We start from the raw sequence: 18,516 nt of genomic DNA, 5'->3' as shown, positions 1-18,516 counted from the left end.
TCTGGGCTGGAGCAGAATGACCAGGGGCTACACTGAAATGGTTATAGACATGAAAGTAAACAATGTCACTTAGCAGACACGTATTCAAAGGGACTTACAGTACCAGTGAGTGCATACATATGATCCCTGTGGGAATTTAACCCAGGATGCTTTTACCAACTGAGCCAAACCGGACCATTATATTACATCTATTCAACCTGTCTATGTCAATATCTGACTTGTACTTTTATACCGCCATGCACTTGCCCCTTGCCAGGTTGTCATTATTGGCTGAGCTGGTTAGAGAAAACGTTATCATTTAATCATTTTATTTCATTTTCATTGACAGTGAGATGCTTGTTAGAGGTAAAAATCCAACTAACATTGATATTCACCATCCCTCGGAGCAGAAGGTGTGAGGAATGGTTGTTCATAAACAGAAGGCATTGGCAGCTAACGCTGTCAGTGAATGACAATTTTTTATTCAACACAATCTGTTTGAATTGTTTAAAAAAATTCTGACAGAACACACAACCAGCCACTGACAAACCACAGCCACTGACAACACAACTCAAAACCACAAAAAAAATAAGTAGAAAAGTGTGGAAATATTCCTACCTAATAAAAACATATATAATAAATCTATAATGCCTAAATCGTATCTAGTTTATGCCTAGGAGGCCAGCATCCCGGAGTCGCCTCTTCACTGTTGCCGTTGAGACTGGTGTTTTGCAACAGTTTTCAGCTGTGCTAACATAATTGAAAAAGGGTTTTCAAAAGATCAATTAGTCATTTAAAATTATAAACTTGGATTAGCTAACACAATGTGCCATTGGAACACAGGAGTGATGGTTGCTGATAATGGGCCTCTGTACGCCTATGTAGATATTCCATAAAAAATCTGCTGTTTCCAGCTACAATAGCCATTTACAATATTAACAATGTCTACATCGTATTTATGATCAATTTTATGTTATTTTAAATGGACAAAAAACATTTCTAAGTGACCCCAAACTTTTGAATGGTAGTATGCTGTGATGTTTAACATACAATTTCAATCTATCTAACCGAATAGACTCCACAGATTGCGAGTTGAAGATAAATACCAATAGTATTAGTATATTAGTATTACTAGTAATTAACTGACCCGGTCTCTCCAGATCTCCTAACAGTACTATTTTTAGGGTCGATTTCAGATCAATTCTATGCATTTTCAGGCATTCCAGAAACCAGAAACAGGCTACCTGAGGGCAATACCAAAATAAATGGTCTTTTGATTCTGTATCCTCACAATAAAATCTGCAGAGCTTTGATGATTTTATGCCCCAAATATTCAAGATTTTGTTGGTGGCAAGAATGCTATATAATAATTTTAGCTGAAAAGCACAAAATCTTAAATCTTGTGTCGTTTTATATATCAAATCATACACCCTGTACCATGAAATCGGTACATCAAAAATGTCTTCCCAATTATTTTGCAATCTATGGCACAGTTGTCAACATCCTGGTCCTCAAATTAAACTTGTATACTTTCTTATTTATGCTATTTTTATTCCTCCACCAGTTTTGATCCTTTATATTGGGCAGACAGACAAGTTCCCTACCTCCTCCCACTGCCACCTGCCTCCTCCATGTTTGGGGTAATGCTGTAATCAATTGGTTATACTCTTGGATTGAGCAGACCTTCCTGTACAATTCTGATAACTCCATGAAGGACATAACTCTACCATTCCAATTTACAATATCATTTCAGAACAATAATAACCTTTTCAAACATCTTTCCCATAAATACGGGTATTTTATCAACCAGCACATTTAAGTTCGGCCATACTATTTGTTGTAATATATCTTTTTAGGGGGATGAAATTGAAATTGTACCCAGCTCTGCAATGCTTGCTTGAAAAACAGAGATACTTCGAAAAAAGTATAATTTTCAATTAATCGAAAATGAGAAATGGCAATCTGCACAAAAGTAAAAATGCTATTTCTAAACAAAGGATGAGATTTTCTTAGTAATCTACTTGAGAACCATTTAGGGTTCCAGTAAAACCTTTGAATAAGTAAAGCTTTTAGAGAGAGGTTTAGTGCTTTTATATTTAATAATCTCAACCCTCCCAATTCATATTCATTATATAGATAGGCATGCTTTAATTTGCCTGGTTTAGCGTCCCAGATAAAGCTAAATATTTTTTGATCATATGATTTGAAAAATGTATAAATCAGGAGAAGGAAGCACCAGAGTAAACTGAGATATGACTAAGGAGTTAATCAGGGCAAGTTTTCCATAAATAGACAGGTATTTACCTCTCCATGGTTGCAGTATTATATTGAAATTCATTGTGGAGAGCTTATTTATACATTTTGTGATATGAATACCAAGTATGTCTACTCTACCATCAGCCAATTGTATAGGTAAACTGCAGGGTAGTGTAAAAAAAATGTTTTTTTAAAGATACAATAGGTAGTATTGTACACTTATCAAAACTAGGTTTTAGTTCCGAGAGTACAGAAAAGTTTTCTAGAACTTCGATGAGACATTGCAGGAATGTAGCTTGCGGACTTACAAACAAGCAAGATTTCTGGCTCTCACAGACCTGTAACTTATTCTTTAAGAGGTTCCTCCACTCGTTACCTGTATTAATGGCACCTGTTTGAACTTGTTATCAGTATAAAAGACACCTGTCCACAACCTCAAACAGACACACTCCAAACTCCACTATGGCCAAGACCAAAGAGCTGTCAAAGGACACCAGAAACAAAATTGTAGACCTGCACCAGGCTGGGAAGATTGAATCTGCAATAGGTAAGCAGCTTGGTTTGAAGAACTCAACTGTGGGAGCAATTATTAGGAAATGGAAGACATACAAGACCACTGATAACCTCCCTCGATCTGGGGCTCCACGCAAGATCTCACCCCGTGGGGTCAAAATGATCACAAGAACGGTGAGCAAAAATCCCAGAACCACACGGGGGGACCTAGTGAATGACCTGCAGAGAGCTGGGACCAAAGTAACAAAGCCTACCATCAGTAACACACTATGCCGACCAGGGACTCAAATCCTGCAGTGCCAGACGTGTCCCCCTGCTTAAGCCAGTACATGTCCAGGCCTGTCTGAAGTTTGCTAGAGAGCATTTGGATGATCAAGAAGAAGATTGGGAGAATGGCATATGGTCAGATGAAACCAAAATAGAACTTTTTGGTAAAAACTCAACTCGTCGTGTTTGGAGGACAAAGAATGCTGAGTTTGCATCCAAAGAACACCATACCTACTGTGAAGCATGGGGGTGGAAACATCATGCTTTGGGGCTGTTTTCCTGTAAAGGGACCAGGACAACTGATACGTGTAAAGGAACAAATGAATGGGGCCATGTATCGTGGGATTTTGAGTGAAAACCTCGTATCACCAAGGGAATTGAAGATGAAACGTGGCTGGGTCTTTCAGCATGACAATGATCCCAAACACACTGCCCGGGCAACAAAGGAGTGGCTTCGTAAGAAGCATTTCAAGGTCCTGGAGTGGCCTAGCCAGTCTCCAGATCTCAACCCCATAGAAAATCTTTGGAGTGAGTTGAAAGTCCGTGTTGCCCAGCAACAGCCCCAAAACATCACTGCTCTAGAGGAGATCTGCATGGAGGAATGGGCCAAAATACCAGCAACAGTGTGTGAAAACCTTGTGAAGACCTACAGAAAACGTTTGACCTCTGTCATTGCCAACAAAGGGTATATAACAATTGAGAAACTTTTGTTTTTGACCAAAGACTTATTTTCCACCATAATTTGCAAATAAATTCATTAAAAAATCCTACAATGTGATTTTCTGGATTTTTTTTTCATTTTGTCTGTCATAGTTGAAGTGTACCTATGATGAAAATTACAGGCCTCTCATATTTTTAAGTGGGAGAACTTGCACAATTGGTGGTTGACTAAATACTTTTTTGCCCCACTGTACTCGACACCTTTGTTTTTAAGCCTTGGATTTTTGATCCTCTAATGTTGTTATTGGATCTGATATTAATAGCTTGCCTTTCAATGGCCATAATGAATAGATAACGTGACAGCGGACACACCTGTTTATCTCTTCTTGACAATTCAAAACTCTGAGAAGTAGCCGTTATTTACTATTTTACACATGGCATTGCTCGACATTATTTGTTACCCATTTTATAAGAGAATCACCGAAATTGAAAAAAATCCAGGCATTTATAAATAAAATTCAGTCTTTATCAAATGCCTTTTCAAAATCTGCTATAAATACCAGGCCTGGCTTCTTAAATGTTTCATGATGTTCTATTATTTCTAGTAGTTGTTGTATATTATCTCCAAAGTATGGTCCATGTAAAAATCCTGGCTGATCAGGATGAACAATACCTGGTAAAACCATTTTAATTCTAAGTTTTTAATTCTGAGTGCTATGCATTCGCTAGTATTTTTGCATCACAACATTGAAAGGTAAGGGGCCTCCAGTTTTTTAGATTGGATCTTTATATTTGCAATCTGGGTCTTGTTTTAATAATAGAGAAATCAGACCTTCCTGCTGAGTACCTCAGACTACCATTTCTACAGGAGTAGTTTGTAACGGAATTCCTCTTCTTCAGAGGAGGAGCAGCAAGGATCAGACCAATGTGCAGCGTGATAAGTGTCCATAATTATATATTTAATAGAATCAACAGAACACTGAACAAAATAACAAAATTACAAACTAACAACCAAACAGTCCCGTATGGTGAAAACACTAACACAGGTTACAACCACCCACAAAACACAATAGAAAACAGGCTACCTAATATGGCTCCCAATCAGAGACAACGACTGACACCTGCCTCTGAATAAGAACCATACTAGGCCAAACACATAGAAATATAACAGAATAAAGCATAGAAAAACAACAGAATGACCACCCCAACTCATGCCCTGATCAACTAAAATAAAGACATAAAAAAGGAACTAAGGTCAGAACGTGACATAGTTAAAACAATCTAACAATGGAGATTTTAGTATATCAAAAAGGCTTTATATACCTCTACCAGTATGCCATCAAGCCCTGTTTTTTTTTCCTGACTGAAATGATTTAATAGCCTCAAAAAGTTACTCCTCTGTAATTTGGCCTCCGCAATGATCTTTCAGTACATTTGTTACTTTTCTATTTTTGATATTATTTGGAAAGAATTCCTTACTGGAATCATCATTCAGTGGAAGAGGATGAGACGGAAAAGAGAACATCTGCCTAAAATATTTAGCTTCCTCTTTTAAAATATATTTTGGAGAATCATAGATGACTCCATATTCAGTAACAAGTTTCTGCAAATTATTTTTGTTCGTGCTCATGTATTGGTGTTTCAGGAAGACTCTTGTGCATTTTTCTCCATATACCATCCAGTTTGCTTTATTTTTGTAATAGATTACATTAGATTGTTCTTGATTAAGTTCCTCAAGTTCTTTTTTTCCTCTAACTTATTTTGTATCTCTTAGTATCGTTTTTATTGCCATTTACCTGTACTAGTAGTTCATGTATTTCCCTTCTTAGTCTTGTCTCTTTAGCCAGAAACTGCTTTTTTATTATTATTGATGAATATTGAATTGAATGACCTCTGAAGGTACATTTAAAGGTATCCCAAACAATAAGGGGATTTTCTGAACCTATATTATCCTGGCAAAAATATTTTTTCATAGTGAAAATAAGTTGTCCTCCAGTAAACTTTGATTACATTTCCAATATCCCCATCCACGTTGAAAGTTATGTGAAGGCCAATTAGATGATGATCCGATCACATTCTGTCTCCTATTATAACTTTTTTTTACCTTTGATGCAAGAGAGAAAGAGACAAGAAAGTAGTCAAGAGGACTCGCTTGATTGTCTCCTCTGTGTATATCTCACTAGGTCGGGGTTTTTTAGTCTCCCAATATCCACTATTTCTAATGTGTCCATAATATTTGTGATTTCCTTAAGGACACGGTGATGATAGTTTGTAGAGTGATCTCCATTGAGGTACTTAACACTGTGTTATAGTTTTCCAACCATAAAGATTTGATCATTTGTTGCCTGTAAGTTCAATAAATTGGTATAAATATTCTCGAAGAAGTATGGCTCATCCTGATTTGGACCATATAGATTAATGAGTCAAATCTATTTTTCATCCACTTTCATATTCAAAAAGATCCACCTTCCTTGCAAATCAGTCCTGACTATTTGTACATTCATCACACCTTTTGAGTTCCTTTGTCCATGACAGAAAATTATTTCACCACCCCATTCCTTTTTCCACACAACTTCATCTAAAGATGTAGAGTGAGTTTCCTGTAAACAGTAGATGTTATATTACCTTTCTTTTAGCCATGTAAAGACATGTTCTGCTAAACCGTTACAATTGTAGCTGGCTATACTTATTTCACACCTTACCATAACTAGATACTATTCTCAGTTTAAATTGACCATAATTAGTGCTTGTAAAGTTACTGCCATCAGAGGTATTATGAAGGTTAAACTAGAGATTTCAAATGTCTGATATTTAGTATTCAAGAAATAGGTTCTAGCAATATTTGTTTTATTCCCTTGCCTATTTGCCTGTAAGCCAATGCCACAGATGTTAGAAAATTGAGACAATATATTATGTGTGTAGTAAATCTGATTAGGTTGATGTGTATGATATTGGATGTGATTTTGTGATAGTGAGTACGATGTCTGTATCAGAGTAAGACTAGAATGTGTGCTGTCCAAATAAATAATGACTCCGGAAATTTGCATAGTTGAGTGTCTGTGTGTAACATTTCCATAGCAATTGATGTTTCACATGATCATGAAAGAGACCTTGCATTACTATAGAGATGGCTTCACTACAGTACAAATGTATCCCTTACAATATGTTATTATTCCCCAATGTCCCTATTCGGATATCTTCCCCTTGCTTGTTGTAAACATATATAAACATGTAGACAAATACATAAAAAGGATAGACAAACAAGAAACATATTAAATTATAAAACAGTTCTCGACAAGAGAGAGAGCTGAGAGAAGAAGAGAAGAGAGAAAGAGCGAGTGAGAGAAAAGTGTGAGATCAGGTGTGTATGTGTATGTCCCCCACCATGTTAAGTCTATGATAATGCTAATTATGCTAACATTGGCTTCCAAGTGCCTATACCATGGGAAAATGTTTTGCAATCATTTTCCTTAACATAGAATTAACCTATCAAATTCTGTGCTCTTTATCTAATAGTTTTAACAATTGTAATTCATATTTAACGATGGGTTTACTTGTTTGAGAATGGCCCAGAAGTAGAAAAGAAACTAGGTCAAGTGGGCGGGGCTAAATAAGGTGGACAGATAAAGAAAAACAGGTCCATATTTCCATAATTTCAGACAGTTTTTATTTTCATAAGATATGACATTTTATTTCAAAGCCACCTGTGTGAGTAGGGAGGAAGGCAGCCAGAGTAGCCTAGCCTCAAATCCTCCTATGTTTTGGCTACCCGTATGCCCAGAGTCCCGGTCTCTCCTGCTTTTTCCATTGGCTTTGATGCATTTTTCAAAAGACTGTGACACAAATGCCAAAAATGCCATGGCCCAATTCTAGCACACATAAAAAATACAATAAGTGTGCCCTCTCTTTCTCCTTCTCTCTTTGTCTTTGTTGAACCTGGTGCCCTGTGACTGTCATCTCCTTCCCTGCCTCCCTTTCTCATTTCTGTGTGTTCATTCCTGTGTGTCCTGTGTGTTCCCTGCTGACAGAATGGTGGCACTGTGAGAAGCTGTGGTATTCACTTGGCTCCAGACCTGGGTTCAAACACTATTTGAAGTCTTTCAAATACTTTGAGCATTTTCTCTAGTTTTCCTGGAGTTCCAGATGGGTTTGCACTCTTGTTACTATTGTAATGGTTCCATTGTGCCAGATAAGTAAGTCATTATATTATTGCACCCAGGTCTGTGAGAAGCTTACATTTTTTTATTTAACCTTTATTTAAAGCTGTGCTGTTTTGGTTTTCACTTTGCTCTGTGTTATGGCGGAACCAGATGTTTTGCAGGTCTGTGTTTCCCATGTGAGGGGGGGAACGTGAATGAGTAAACACCTCCGTGGGTTATTCTGGATGTGCTAACTACCAGCCCATCTTCTGATACGGTCATTATTTTCACTGTGTGAAAATAAACAAGCATTCAGGTTATTGTCATTTTCTATGTTGCATGTTTGTATAGTCTACTTGTTTGTTTCGAAAGGTTCACATGAGTGGTGGTACACTACATGACCAAACTTTCAGCTGGTGCAAAATACGCTAGAGGCGCGATTAACCTGTTGATGCTCTGGGGGCGCTATTTCATTTTTGGATGAAAAACGTTCCCGTTTTAAACAAGATATTTTGTCACAAAAAGATGCTCGACTATGCATATAATTGATAGCTTTCGAAAGAAAACACTCTGACGTGTCCAGAACCACCAAGATATTTTCTGTGCGTGCCCTAGAACGTGAGCTTCAGGCAAAACCAAGATGAGACGGCATCCAGGAAATGAGCAGGATTTTTGAGGCTCTGTTTTCCATTGTCTCCTTATATGGCTGTGAATGCGAGAGGAATGAGCCTGCCCTTTCTGTCGTTTCCCCAAGGTGTCTGCAGCATTGTGACGTATTTGTAGGCAGATCATTGGAAGATTGACCATAAGAGACCACATTTACCAGGTGTCCGCCCGGTGTCCTGCGCCGAAATTGGTGCGCAAAACTCAGCTGCCAGTATTTTTCCATGGGATACAGAGAGGAAAGCAAGCTTCCACGAACTGCATATCAATGACGAGATATGTGAAAAAACACCTTGAGGATTGATTCCAAACAACGTTTGCCATGTTTCGGTCGATATTATATAGTTAATCCGGAAAAAGTTTTACGTTGTAGGTGACTGAATTTTCGGGTCGTTTCGGTAGCCATGTAGAAAACGGAACGATTTCTCCTACACACAGAAGCTTTCAGGAAAAACTGCGCATTTGGTATGTAACTGAGAGTCTCCTCATTGAAAACATCAGAAGCTCTTCAAAGGTAAATGATTTATTTATTTGGTTATCTGGTTTTTGTGAAAATGTTGCGTGCTAAATGCTACTCAAAATGCTATGCTAGCTTTGCATACTCTTACACAAATTAGTCAATTTCTATGGTTCAAAAGCATATTTTGAAAATCTGAGATGACAGTGTTGTTAAGAAAAGGCTAAGCTTGAGAGCAGATGCATTATTTTCATTTTATTTGCGATTTTCAGAAATCGTTAACGTTGCGTTATGCTAATGAGCCTGAGGCTTTAGTCACGATCCCGGATCCGGGATGGGGAGTTCCAAGAGGTTAATCAAACCCCTTCAATATGTCGTGACTTTACCTTCATTAATTTGATGACTGTTATTTATTTAATCCACTAACTATATTCAATTGTTACCCAATTAAATTAATAATGTGACAATTAACTCAATAGGGTGTGGGGCACCACGGAAGACGTTGTTTAAAGAGTTACCATCTCCTGAAGTTAACTCTATAAGGTATATATCTATTTCATCGATAAACAGTCAAGATGACTGTTAATCATTACCTCTTATCATATGCATCATTCTGAATGTCGTCTTCTCCTTCCATCTGTAAAAACCAAAACCGTGCTCATTATTCAGAGAGAGAGAGACATTCTATACATTCTATAGCTATTCTCCCATTAATCACATACTTTGCACACAAATCGCCGCTCGTTTGGAGTAAGAAATCATAATGCATTTACGTGTGAAATGCCTTCGTTCATTGTTTATCTCTGTCGGAACCAAGCCTTCTTGGAAAGGGTTTTGTTGGGCATTTCAATGGCCCACTTGTACATGCTCTGATGGTCCACCAGAAGTCACTATGTCCTTAGTTGTCCGGTCTCCATGGGGTGTTCATTCCTCAGAACAGCTACGTAGCTGTACCAGTGATCATCTGAGATGGGAGTTCTCCTCTCTCCACCTCGGGAAGATAGTCAAAGTTCCAAAGCACTTCCCACTCGCAGCTACAGACTGCAATGTCCTGGTCTGGTCAGTGAGTTAATTTTCTTCACTTCGTGTTGAGGTTCAAAGTTCCAACCTTTTCAGATGTGTGGCGACAGCTCCATGCTTTTCTGGTCTATTGTTAATTTAGTTGACATACTCTCCAACCTCACTCGGGGCGTGGCTACTTACAGATGCACAGTTTATAGGAGATTATTTTATACCTCCTAAAATCACATTACTATCTTAACAGAAATGCTTTCATCACATTTCATATTATATACACAATATATTGGATGAAAACTTGACAGATAAAGGGTATATACTTTCCCAGTATTTTGTCCATACAGTTTTTAATGACATCACAAAATGAAAATCAATATTATATTTGTTTTCCATAGCTCCCCACTGATCGTTCCCCACATTGTTATGTTAGAAATATTGCTCCATTATCCATATTTCACCATGTTAGAGTTTTCAGCGGGAACAGTCTGTGAAACAAAGATATTCCTTTTTTATACTAAAGGGTAGAGAGAGAGTCCTCTCCTGTTTAATTTATGACCAGGTGTGGAGAAAACCCTCACACCAGTTCCCTCCTCCCCTCTGCGGGTGAGAGAAGGTATGGTTATTGTCAAGCTGATCTGACCAACTGTGATCCTCACAGGACAGTCATGACATGCCCCCTCAGGTGGGTTCAATCTTGGAAGTATTCTGCAAATTCTGCAAAAATGACAAAGGATGTCCTGGTTTGTGGATCATCGTAGCAGTCCCTCTCTGGTGGTTTACCCTGGTAGGATTTCTGCAAGCTGCATACCACCACAAGAATGACCAGGGGATGTCCTGGTTGTGGATAGTTGTTCCAGACCCATCGTCCGGTTGGTCAGACTGGTGGATCTAGGCAGTAACTTAGGCAGACATTAATAACATACAACACTCAGGCAATACATAATTTCTTCCCCAAATGAGCGGTGTTGTGGCACTAACTGGTATGGGGAACTTGTTTATGGCTCTATCACTTCCTAAGTATTCAAGCTAATTAAACAAAAATGAATTTAAAAAATATATATATATATATATATATATATATATATATATACACACACACACGTGATATAGTTACCACACTGTAACAATCTAATTGGACTACATTCTATATATGTCCACGGTCTTGGCTAAATCACTCTATCATGGCATTTTGTCAAATGTCATATCTAGGGCGATCTTACTTAGCGGTGTGTTGCTTAGGGCACAATCCTAAGTTGATAACTACATGATAAGTCTACAGCTGTAAGGCACTAGCTTCTGACTGTCTACAGGGATTACCCATGGACCCCTGGAGAGAAACTGGAGATTAATGTAGCTGTAGAATCAAATGGCTTCAGGGTAAATGTTCAACCTTACCAAGACTGGTAGTTCGCTCTGACCCTTAAGTTATCCTAGTATAAATCCTTGTGAAATTATGCTAACACAAGTGCACATGCCAAGGGAAAGAAAACCAAGTATCTTAGTAGGCTGCAACCTGTTCAGAATGAGTCTGACTTCATCAGATCATTTCAGTGTCAATGACCGTGTGTCAGTGAGAATCGGTGCCGACCTCAAGTCATATGCCAAGGCGACCTGTAGTGGTTTTACTACAAGTCAATATGTCTTATACCATTGCAGTGGCAATAGATATGAAGGAGCTATTTCATAGCTATGTTATCCACGGAGGGGCTAAATGACGGAAGTACACTATAAGCACTGAACCAGTCGCACCCAGTGTGATCATGGTTCATGACTTCTAATAACTTTGAGGTTTTTATTTATTAGCGGCAAGTGTGTTAACCATCAGAAGAGGTTTTTTTTAGATTCCCTTCCATGTGTTGCAACATGAGTGACTACTACCTCCACTGTCACTGTTATCAATGACAATTCGAATTGTTAGGTTTCTAACCTTCTTTCTGATTGTGGTTGGACTGACTGTCGCTGGCATTGGTAGTGGTACCCAAGGGGACCAGCTATCCTACCAATTTATTCTGAAATGTTGAGACTACACGTAGCATGGAATGATTCTTGTTACCATTTGTTTAAGGAGGTGGAATGTCCACTGGACTTCTTTTACGAACAGTGTGGTACATTGCAGCGAGATCTCAGATGTATTCTCAGATATATTCAGATGTAAGGTTATCCCCATCGAGGGCTCTCTGTTCTCGTGGGGAAGTATACGACATGATTTGTTTCCTTATCGGGTGGCACGTAGTCTCTCTAGATTGACTATAATCTTTCAAACAAATCTCCTGGTGTTTGTGCTTCAAAACGCTCAGCGGCTGTCGTGGCCTGCCAGTCACCACAGCGTCCGCGTTTGGCAACCGTTCCAGTACCTGTGAACTAAGACGAGGATATCTGTATGCTATATCGCACAGTGTTTGTCCAGTGGGAGTCATCGGTTAGTTTCATAGAAAGGGGTTTTAGTCCCTCTCAAAGCGGAAAATGTATCTTCGGAAGCAGAGTCCACTCTGCACGTTGATGCTATGTTTCCTGAGATGGCCGCAGTGCTTGCAAAAGTGTCTGAAGGACAAGAGAAGTTTATCTTAGCTACAGTATCATATGACTCCAAGGAGGAGGGAAGTTGCTCACTCACAGAGACTGCTGGCTCTAAATCATGAAAATAATGGTCAATCAGGTTTGCTGATTGAATGTGATGAGATATTGTAATATCTGCTTGAGTCAGATTCTGCACAAAGAGGTGTCGAAACGTCTTTCTCCCAAGGGTTACTTTGGACTGACACTCCTTGTGGATGCCAGCGTTAGGAGAAGACAGTGTGGTCAGTGGAACAGCACAGTTACCTGTGGCCACAATTGGTTGTTTTTCCAATCCATCAGTGGGACCAAATGATCCATCAAGTCCGCTCTGAGTAGCAGATGTTCAGTAACATACACAGGGTAAACAAGCAATACGTCTTGGAAGTGTAGTTTCAGCATGAGTCGCATTGTGAGAGGCGAGGTAGTCTGAGTGAAACCTCAAAGTTTAGTGTTGCATCGTTCTGTGTTGAACCCAGCTAAATGGTGGTTTAAAGCCCTTTTGAGATCATGGAACAATGTTTGGGAGATCAGCAATATTGTAGAACCCGAATCAATAAGCGCATCACAGGCTAAGCAGTCCTCTAGTACGGTTTCCAGGTATGGCCTCTGAGTTGCGTTTTGTGGTCATATTCCCCACAAAGTGGACTGATAGTTTGCAACGGCGTGATGTGTCATTTGTGTTTATGGTTTAAACAGATCGACTCATTGGAGTTTGAGTGGAATTGGCTAGCTAAAGCATTTACTGCATTTGCATTTACTGCAAATTGGATGTACAATTGTATAAGCTTGCCTTGCAACGCAGCTGAAGTAACATAGCAAGCTAACTATTTACTTGCTTATAGTGTAGTGGAGGATAAAAATAACTGTATGCCTATGGATGTGTACAGTGCCTTGCGAAAGTATTCGGCCCCCTTGAACTTTGCGACCTTTTGCCACATTTCAGGCTTCAAACATAAAGATATAAAACTGTATTTTTTTGTGAAGAATCAACAACAAGTGGGACACAATCATGAAGTGGAACGACATTTATTGGATATTTCAAACTTTTTAACAAATCAAAAACTGAAAAATTGGGCGTGCAAAATTATTCAGCCCCTTTACTTTCAGTGCAGCAAACTCTCTCCAGAAGTTCAGTGAGGATCTCTGAATGATCCAATGTTGACCTAAATGACTAATGATGATAAATACAATCCACCTGTGTGTAATCAAGTCTCCGTATAAATGCACCTGCACTGTGATAGTCTCAGAGGTCCGTTAAAAGCGCAGAGAGCATCATGAAGAACAAGGAACACACCAGGCAGGTCCGAGATACTGTTGTGAAGAAGTTTAAAGCCGGATTTGGATACAAAAAGATTTCCCAAGCTTTAAACATCCCAAGGAGCACTGTGCAAGCGATAATATTGAAATGGAAGGAGTATCAGACCACTGCAAATCTACCAAGACCTGGCCGTCCCTCTAAACTTTCAGCTCATACAAGGAGAAGACTGATCAGAGATGCAGCCAAGAGGCCCATGATCACTCTGGATGAACTGCAGAGATCTACAGCTGAGGTGGGAGACTCTGTCCATAGGACAACAATCAGTTGTATATTGCACAAATCTGGCCTTTATGGAACAGTGGCAAGAAGAAAGCCATTTCTTAAAGATATCCATAAAAAGTGTTGTTTAAAGTTTGCCACAAGCCACCTGGGAGACACACCAAACATGTGGAAGAAGGTGCTCTGGTCAGATGAAACCAAAATTGAACTTTTTGGCAACAATGCAAAACGTTATGTTTGGCGTAAAAGCAACACAGCTCATCACCCTGAACACACCATACCCACTGTCAAACATGGTGGTGGCAGCATCATGGTTTGGGCCTGCTTTTCTTCAGCAGGGACAGGGAAGATGGTTAAAATTGATGGGAAGATGGATGGAGCCAAATACAGGACCATTCTGGAAGAAAACCTGATGGAGTCTGCAAAAGACCTGACACTGGGACAGAGATTTGTCTTCCAACAAGACAATGATCCAAAACATAAAGCAAAATCTACAATGGAATGGTTCAAAAATAAACATATCCAGGTGTTGGAATGGCCAAGTCAAAGTCCAGACCTGAATCCAATCGAGAATCTGTGGAAAGAACTGAAAACTGCTGTTCACAAATGCTCTCCATCCAACCTCACTGAGCTCGAGCTGTTTTGCAAGGAGGAATGGGAAAAAATGTCAGTCTCTCGATGTGCAAAACTGATAGAGACAAACCCCAAGCGACTTACAGCTGTAATTGCAGCAAAAGGTGGCGCTACAAAGTATTAACTTAAGGGTGCTGAATAATTTTGCACGCCCAATTTTGCAGTTTTTGATTTGTTAAAAAAGTTTGAAATATCCAATAAATGTCGTTCCACTTCATGATTGTGTCCCACTTGTTGTTGATTCTTCACAAAAAAATACAGTTTTATATCTTTATGTTTGAAGCCTGAAATGTGGCAAAAGGTCGCAAAGTTCAAGGGGGCCGAATACTTTCGCAAGGCATTGTAGCTAGCTACAGTGTGTAGCCAATCTGTGTATGGACCCTAAAACGTTTGGTATGAATATTAGTTCAGAACCTATCTATGAACCTCAGCTATCATAGTTGTTGTATCAACTTCAAGTCTGAATGGAATTAATGAAGCCTATGGATAGAGTAGAATATAATAACTTTATTGTCCTATATACATGTACTGTAGTTACTACCACATATGAGATTCCCACATTGTAGCCTGTACATTGAATATATTCACTGATTATGTACTCTTCCTTGGCAAATATAGGTGCGGTTCAGGTATGAATCTCTTACACATTATTTTTCAGTCATATCAATCTCCATTATTTGAACGATGCTGTGTCTGCATGTATGTATTACAATTCTACACTTCAACAGTGTTTACCCATCCTGCTCCTGGGACATCAGTGATTACACATTGTAACTATGCAATAGACTATAATCATGATTTAAGTAAAGTCTGACTTGTAATTCATATACACAGAAAAAAAACTATGCATATCTAACTCCCTTCATCTGCATTAATTTGAGGACACAGGATAGTATTTCAATGAGATACTTAATTTCAACCAGTGGAGAATGTGAAGCTCTTCCTTGAAAGAAGTTCATTATCCAGGTGTTATAAATACATAAATTGTAATTACGACAAGTGTAATATTATATTATAAATAAAACGAGGATGAAAGACGAGGTGGGGCGAGAGGTGTAGAAGACAGAAAGGTAAAGAGGTAAGAACAGCGGCAGACAGCATATGATTAATGAATTACAGTGCTACCCTAATATTCTCTCAGTTCATCACAATTGCGGTGTCTCCTAACCAGCCTTGGTCCCCCAGTTGGCCCGAAGGTTATCTTAAGAGCGGGTGAGGTGGCGATGACGGGACTGGCTTCCTCTCTCACATCAAAACATACCTGCAGACGAGAGACAGATAGATTGAGAGAGAGCATGATTAAGCCTTGTTTTTTTTATTCTAACACGGTCAGTCATCATAATCATCAGGAGGTGAAATGCAAAACTGACCTTGGATCATTAACTCTGGGACTACTAGATCTCTGTCTGTATTTCAAAGTAAAGCATCGCTTTAATAATACTTTCTGTTGACCCGACCAAGTGACCTCTCACCTATGAACATGCTGTGCCCTCTGTGTCAGCCAGTTCAGATGCGGGAGGGTTTCACCAAAGCAGCTGATATAACCTAGAAGATTTAGGGAGAAGGGAGAGAGGGATGAAGTGAATAAGAGAGACTGTTATAGTGTGTGTGTGGTCTCACCTGGTGTCCACACTAAGTGGCTACAGAGTACTTTATGCTGAAAAACAGACACATGAGGACAAACAATAGATGATAATGTCAATAGAAGATACTGTAGGTGACGCAGACACCTATCGGAGTGTACCTGAAACATTTAAATATAGAGTGCTATGTGTCTCACCACTTGGTTATTGCAAGGCTAACCCCCAGGGAAATCATGACTTGGCAGCAACAGATAGTCCAGTGAAAATGGCTGTGTTTATGTGGTGTAATTCTGAAAATGAGCAGCTGACATCTTACATTTTTTTAAATTAATGCACGTTAGACAGGTTCCATGTACAAGACAGGCAGAGATGAAGAGAGAAAAATAACAGAACAGTTTAATTACCTCTGGTTATGGACACTTTTGCCAGCAATAAAACTTCCACTGCCTGTTCCTCAGACAGTGAACATCTGGCAATAACTACATTTTTGACCCCTTGATCAGCTCACTCTCTGAAAGTAAAGAAAATAGCTTATTTTTTGTAGATATGGAAACAATAACTGAGATATGACCGTTCAATCTAAAGCAGCAGATGTCATTTTCAGGATACGTCAATACAGAACAGAAAGCTTAACACCAGACTGGTATTGTGGTTGTTCATTGTGTGATGGGAAATATGCAATGATACCTGCACCATCTACACGCTGCAAAGACTCCCTAACTCTTTGTGACAAACATATTGTGTTCTTTCATCCTTCTGTAAAAAAGCTAACCGTTATGCTGTCATGAAATATGATTATATATCGACTATGAAACAAATATGAAATGGCCTGCTTATGAGTTGCCATGAAAGAAAATTAGATTAATTCATCTGAAAATGGCGAGGACAGGCAATCGTAGCTAAATGCTTTTGGTTAGCTTGAGAATAATAATTGCATGATTTATCATTCTACTGTATGTATGTATGTATGTATGTATGTATGTATGTATGTATGTGTGTGTGTGTGTGTGTGTGTGTGTGTGTGTGTGTGTGTGTGTGTGTGTGTGTGTGTGTGTGTGTGTGTGTGTGTGTGTGTGTGTGTGTGTGTGTGTATGTGTATGTATGTAATATAGTAGAATGTTATGAACCGACACTGAATCATAGGAGCTAACTACTAGCTATGTAAAAGTTGGATGGAAGAACGCCCAGTGCTGCTTACCTGAAGAGCCATCATCACACAGTCCTTCTCGTAGGTGTCTGCTATGACTTCCTTTCTCAGAAAAAAGTTGCTCTCAGAACAATTACTTTTGATTGAAAATAATAAAACGTTTTGCTCGCGACAAAAAGACACAAATATACCTCCATAGCATATGAGTTCCTTAGGGCGGCGCACAATTGGCCCAGCGTCGTCGGGGTTTGGCCGGGGTAGGCCGTCATTGTAAATAAGAATTTGTTCTTAACTGACTTGCCTAGTTCAATAAAGGTTAAATAAAAATGTTAAATAAAAAATTAGCCTGCGAATAACCACACCTTCATACAAACGTGCTACTGTATGCAGAATTCTTGACACACAACCGAAGATGATGCCATATCCTGCCAGCAGGCCCACAAGCATGCCACTCAGGTGCAGAATGATGACACGTGGAGGAGGGAAAGGAACAAGATTGGAACAACAACAATAGCTGAACAATAGACTACTCAAGCTTCACTATAGAATAGTCTAATAGTCGAGCTAGGTGTGAAAAACCCCCCTCCTATCACAGACCAGATTTGCCCTCATGACCAAGGGGTAGCTTGCTACTCAATGTAATAAAGTAATGACTTTTCAAATAAGTTACCTTACACGTTATGTTGGCTGACAATTTGTTAGCTACGCTGTCCTTACGAACCAAAAAACATATCATTACAGCACTTATATGTCATGGTTTGCAGGTAGAGGTCTTGAGTGAGGAACGAGAGATTCTGTGATGAGAGATGCATTTTTCCCTTTTTCTCTCATCAATCATTTGATCAATGACTTCAATGAGTTCCACTATTTTTTCATCCAACTTGGTCATTGTGTTCATTAATTTATTGTCTTTGGTCTGCAGCATTTGGACTAGAACATTATTGCTTTGAGTGTTGTTCATCAAAACTGCATGCATGTTATCAAGTTGTGTGCCCGTTTGTAGGTAACTCGTCAGATTTATCTAGTTTTGCGTGGACTTCGTCGTGTTTAGTTTTGGCTAAATCGTGTTGTTCCTGTAGAAGATGATTTTGTTGAAGAGTTTGTGCTCG

At 39.1% G+C, this 18,516-nt stretch overlaps 1 long non-coding RNA gene across 1 annotated transcript; it reads right to left on the bottom strand.

Moving 5' to 3' along the window:
* Positions 1-15,707: 15,707 nt before the first annotated feature.
* Positions 15,708-16,760, bottom strand: LOC135541161 (uncharacterized). Its single transcript, XR_010455927.1, has 3 exons — positions 16,665-16,760; positions 16,150-16,222; positions 15,708-15,938 (listed from the first exon to the last, which is right to left on the bottom strand). It is a non-coding gene; the product is annotated as an uncharacterized LOC135541161 (long non-coding RNA).
* Between the last annotated feature and the right edge of the window lie 1,756 nt (positions 16,761-18,516).

This window comes from Oncorhynchus masou, chromosome 6 (assembly GCF_036934945.1).
Source record: "Oncorhynchus masou masou isolate Uvic2021 chromosome 6, UVic_Omas_1.1, whole genome shotgun sequence".
In the NCBI taxonomy this organism is placed as follows: Eukaryota; Metazoa; Chordata; class Actinopteri; order Salmoniformes; family Salmonidae; genus Oncorhynchus; species Oncorhynchus masou.
Note: the sequence above shows the minus strand (reverse complement) of the source record. Positions and strands in the feature narration are given on the sequence as shown.